Source organism: Triticum urartu, unplaced genomic scaffold (genome assembly GCF_003073215.2).
Source record: "Triticum urartu cultivar G1812 unplaced genomic scaffold, Tu2.1 TuUngrouped_contig_9604, whole genome shotgun sequence".
Taxonomy (NCBI): Eukaryota; Viridiplantae; Streptophyta; class Magnoliopsida; order Poales; family Poaceae; genus Triticum; species Triticum urartu.
In genome coordinates, this window is record NW_024120666.1 from 870 (window position 1) to 6,690 (window position 5,821).

Sequence of the window (5,821 nt, forward strand, 5' to 3'; positions counted from 1 at the left end):
CACGTTTACACAGTCATACAAATAGCTAACACTTCTCATCCGTATAAAACGTTACTTCATCCAGTAGTAACACGACAAGTTTACCCTTAAACTGAATAAACCTCACAAAAGACTTTATATCCCAATATTTCACATGTGGCAAATGAGAATATTTGTCTCTAACATAAATGCCAACAAAAGATACTTCATGCAATAGTAACACGACATGTTTATCATTAAGCAGAACAAACCTTACAAAAGTACCATTTTTTGCAAGACTTATGAAAGTACTTTATATCCCAATAGCTTCATAGGTTGCAAACGAGAATGTTTGTCTCTTAAGATAAATGACGTTACCTGCAAAGAGAAAACACATATTAGACTAGCCATTCAAATTCCAAAGGAGATGGTAAATATAGAAACCTTGCAAGGCATTTTCTATATTTACACTATTATAGAAAAGTACCATAGTACCGATCCATGCACGCACGGTACATGCGTTACGTTGATCATGCGAACGGAGACCTGTGGGGCGCCCCCTTCCTCCTGTGGCAAAATTTGTGTTTTGACCATTTTCTGAAACCTATTCGAGATCTAATCCAAGTTTTAAAAAAAATCGAGATCTGACCCTTTTGCTACTGCCAGGGTCCATGGCGGTAGGGTGTAACAGCCTACCGCCGGGGACCTTGGCGGGAGAAAACATCCCTACCGCCAAACACACTAGCGGTAGCCTGTACAACCCTACCGCCAAGGTGCTTGACGGTAGGCATGAGCACGCACTGTGTTCAACACTTAGGAGAATTTTACGGTAAGACATGAAACCCTACCGTCAGATGACGGTAGCAAAAGGGTCAGATCTCGAAATTTTATCAGATTAGGGTCAGATCTCGAATAAATATCAGAAAAGGGTCAAAATACGAAATTTAGCTTCCTCCTGTTGTTGAGCGACATGACGATCTGAGGAAGAAGCCCCCTGACTTCTTCTTCTCGGGATGGGGACGTTGACGCTGGCTGCCGCATCGAAGCCCCGCGCGTTCAGTCTGCCACCGCTGCGGTTGCTGGAGCCGCCGCTGAAGCTGCTGCCGTAGTGATGCAGCGGGTCCTCGAGGATCGAGTTTGGGGTGACCAGGCCGCCGGTGGCATCCACGTCGTCCAGGAGGTCCGACGACCCACCGCCGAAGCGGAGGTTCTCGAACCTCGGGAAGCAGGCCACGTCGGGCTCGCCCGACATGTCTAGGATGTTGGATAGGCCGCCACCCTGCATCATGACATGATCCACCTGCATGCATGCACTACTCAGCAGGGAAGATAGATTAGATTGTTCTTACCGATCAATACATCTGCAAGCGAGGCGTCATGCATGCATGCAGTGTACGTGTCGGGAATGGATTGAGTGTGAGTGGGGAGCGTACCTTGCAGGAGAGGCATCATAAGGCTGGTCATAGTGGGGAGTAAGAGGGTGCTTGGATCCAAGGGACTATTTTTAGTCTGGCTAAAAATAGTCTCTTTTAGAGGCTAAAGTTCCAAGCACGCCTGACTAAAGAGAGGCTAGGACTAGTCTTGAGGCTAAAATTTTTTAGTCATAGAAAACCTACTAAAATATGTATTAGCCCTCTCTCTCCTCATTTAATTCCTCTCATTTAATACATGCGAGTTCTGGATTGGAGGGTTTGGAGGATAATAAATGCTCAATAACTTGATTTTAGTCTCTTTAGTATTTGAATCCAAGCATGGATGAGGCTAGCAAGTTTTAGTCCCACTACTTTTAGTCATGAGACTAAAACGTATCCAAGCACCCTCTAACTTAGACTAGTGTCATGCATATGACACTAGTCTAAGTTACTATCTTCATAATGCAAAGTAATATAATAGTAGTATCATAGATGACTTCATTTATTAGCTCGTAGACTCATCTTGTCTTGGAAAACGCTATGTTACAGTAACATATTATGTTACTACCTCTTATTAATTACTTGCCACATAAGCAGAATTTTCTCAAAGTGTATTATGTTACTAGCTAAGTTACTTCAACTATGACTAGCCTAAGTGGAAGGGCTCCTGGAGGATCCTGTTGCAAGTCAGACGTTGCCGGCGCCCATGAAGGAAGAAAGATCACCTTTGCGTTGTTGATGGTGTAGGGCTGCATGCACATAGAAGATCCCTAGAAATATTAGGCCAAAACTTCTCTTTTGCAGGGTATTAGGCCACAACTTTAGACTAGGTGCTCATGCGTTGATGATGTTCTCTACTAGTAAAACGAAGAACACTAGGTGCATTTTTGGCAAGGGCTTGTCATTCACCTGAAAAGAGGAGCAGTCAATGAGCTTCTCAAGATCGTCCAGGCGTACCACGTCGTTGTACACGTACCTCCGCACTTGTACACATTTCAAACCTCTCATTACACCTTTAATCACCACATAAAATATGCAGGGAGTACCCCTAACACTGTACAACTCCTATCAAATGGCATGAGCAAATAACGTAGTGGAGAATCTTCTAAAAGCTGAGTGGTAAAACGAAAGTGTCGATCGGGTGTGTGAGTGTGAAATTACTGCCCCATGTGGTGAGGTAATAATGGCACTCTGCATGGTAAAGGCAGGCAGGCTGGTGAGTGGTGAGCGAGTGAGTCACCAGGAGTAGTAATAATTGCGGGCGTTTGATTATCAAAAACAGGAATATCATGGATGGAGTTTTATCTTTGCACGAAATTTTTCATCATACTTATGTTAAGAAAAAATGTGGGATTGTCATTAAACTCGACTTCGAGAAAGCGTATGACAAGGTTAACTGGGATTTTCTTTTGAAGTGCCTTGATAATAGAGGGTTTGGGAAAACTTGGTGCGAGTGGATGAGCTCTTTAGTATTTGAATCCAAGCATGGATGAGGCTAGCAAGTTTTAGTCCCACTACTTTTAGTCATGAGACTAAAACGTATCCAAGCACCCTCTAACTTAGACTAGTGTCATGCATATGACACTAGTCTAAGTTACTATCTTCATAATGCAAAGTAATATAATAGTAGTATCATAGATGACTTCATTTATTAGCTCGTAGACTCATCTTGTCTTGGAAAACGCTATGTTACAGTAACATATTATGTTACTACCTCTTATTAATTACTTGCCACATAAGCAGAATTTTCTCAAAGTGTATTATGTTACTAGCTAAGTTACTTCAACTATGACTAGCCTAAGTGGAAGGGCTCCTGGAGGATCCTGTTGCAAGTCAGACGTTGCCGGCGCCCATGAAGGAAGAAAGATCACCTTTGCGTTGTTGATGGTGTAGGGCTGCATGCACATAGAAGATCCCTAGAAATATTAGGCCAAAACTTCTCTTTTGCAGGGTATTAGGCCACAACTTTAGACTAGGTGCTCATGCGTTGATGATGTTCTCTACTAGTAAAACGAAGAACACTAGGTGCATTTTTGGCAAGGGCTTGTCATTCACCTGAAAAGAGGAGCAGTCAATGAGCTTCTCAAGATCGTCCAGGCGTACCACGTCGTTGTACACGTACCTCCGCACTTGTACACATTTCAAACCTCTCATTACACCTTTAATCACCACATAAAATATGCAGGGAGTACCCCTAACACTGTACAACTCCTATCAAATGGCATGAGCAAATAACGTAGTGGAGAATCTTCTAAAAGCTGAGTGGTAAAACGAAAGTGTCGATCGGGTGTGTGAGTGTGAAATTACTGCCCCATGTGGTGAGGTAATAATGGCACTCTGCATGGTAAAGGCAGGCAGGCTGGTGAGTGGTGAGCGAGTGAGTCACCAGGAGTAGTAATAATTGCGGGCGTTTGATTATCAAAAACAGGAATATCATGGATGGAGTTTTATCTTTGCACGAAATTTTTCATCATACTTATGTTAAGAAAAAATGTGGGATTGTCATTAAACTCGACTTCGAGAAAGCGTATGACAAGGTTAACTGGGATTTTCTTTTGAAGTGCCTTGATAATAGAGGGTTTGGGAAAACTTGGTGCGAGTGGATGAGAAAGATTCTACATAATGGCACAGTTTGTGTCAAGTTAAACAATACTATGGGCCCATACTTCCAAAGCTATAAAGGGGTCAGACAGGGAAATCCTATATCCCCGTTCCTGTTTAACATAGCAGCTGAGTGCTTATGCAAAATGGTGCTGCAAGCACAAAAAAACAATCTCTTTGTTGGGTTGGCTGCGGATCTGGTGGAGAATGGGGTAGCAATTCTGCAATATGCAGACGATACCGTCCTTTGTATTGAGCACGATCCAGATAAAGCTGTGAATCTTAAGCTTCTTCTTTATATGTTCGAACTCATGTCAGGTTTGAAAATTAACTACCAGAAAAGTGAGATTCTTTGTGTTGGGGGGGATGACAATATCTTGCAAACCTATGCTGACATTTTCAACTGTCAGATTGGCCACTTTCCTATGAAATATTTGGGGGTTCCAGTCAGTTATTCATCCATTCGAGGGGTTGATTGGGATTTTCTGGAAGATAAATATATACGTAGATGTGATTCTGGATTAGGCAGTAATGCCTCCTCGGGGGGTAGACCGACGCTGCTTAATGCCAATATATCCAGTATAGCTTATTATTACATGTCTATGTTCCTCCTGTCGAAGACCATTATAGACAGGTTGGACAAACATCGGAGAAAGTTTTTTTTGGCAAGTGTCCAAAAAGAGAAAGCGCTACTATCTAGTGCGTTGGGCTCGTATCTGTAGATCGAAGGAGAAAGGTGGTTTGGGTGTGAAGGATTTGCATAAGCAAAACTTAAGCCTCCTTACTAAGTGGTGGTGGAAATTGGCGACTAATACTGGCCTTTGGCAGGAGATTATTAAAGCTAAATACCTTGGTAGAGACACGGTAGCTTCTGTCAAAACAAAGGTGAATGACTCACCTTGCTGGAAGGCTATTATGAAGGTGAAAGACCTTTATATGGCTGGTAGAAAAATCGTTATTCGATCTGGGGATATAGCAAGGATATGGATCGATCCTATAGGTGATCGGAAGCCATTTAAGGACCAGTTTCCTCAGTTATTCTCGATCTGCAACTCCACTGAATGCACTGTGAAAAAATGTTGGAAGGCGGATCCTTTATCTTTCTGTCGGAGGAGATTAATTAAACAATGAGCTCATGGAGCAATGGCAACAGGTGGTTGATGCTGCTAAAGAAAGTTGTATATCCGATGAATCAGATGGCATTAAGTGGGGCCTGGGTCATAAAAAGGTATTTACGACCAAATCGGTCTATTCTTTCTTGGAAAGAAACATCACAGGGTGTAATTTTGCGTGGGTTTGGAGAGCTGGCATTCCTTTAAAAATCAAAATCTTTATGTGGCAGCTGTTCCAGGATGCTATCCTTACTCGGGATGTGATGAAAAAAAGGGGGTGGAAAGGAAACCCGAAGTGTTCTTTCTGTGGGGAGAATGAGACTTCCCAACATCTCTTCTTTGCCTGCCCTGTAGCTAAGGTGACTTGGAGAAGTGTTGCCTGCATGCTCGTCACTGATCTGTGCCCCAACAGCCTGTGGCAGGCTTACTCCTGGTGTTATGTTTACTTCCCAAATGGGGAGATTTACTACACAGTTGGCATTGCTGCGCTTTGCTGGGCTATTTGGACATGTCGCAATGGTGTTATGTTCGAGTCTAAACGTTTGAAAACACATTTTGAATGCTGCTTCTCCATGTGTGCTTTCCTTGGTTATTGGGCAGGACTGCTGAAGCAAGAGGATGCGGCTGATCTGCGAACAGGAGTGGACATGCTGAAGAACAGTGCGACGAGGCTGATGCGTATCTGCGCTGCGAACAAAGACTGAGAAACCCCGCTGGAGAATTGCTGAAGCAAAGTGG

At 43.2% G+C, this 5,821-nt stretch overlaps 1 pseudogene; it reads right to left on the reverse strand.

The window, feature by feature from the left end:
• Positions 1-271: 271 nt before the first annotated feature.
• LOC125532293 lies at positions 272-3,524 on the reverse strand (annotated as a pseudogene).
• Between the last annotated feature and the right edge of the window lie 2,297 nt (positions 3,525-5,821).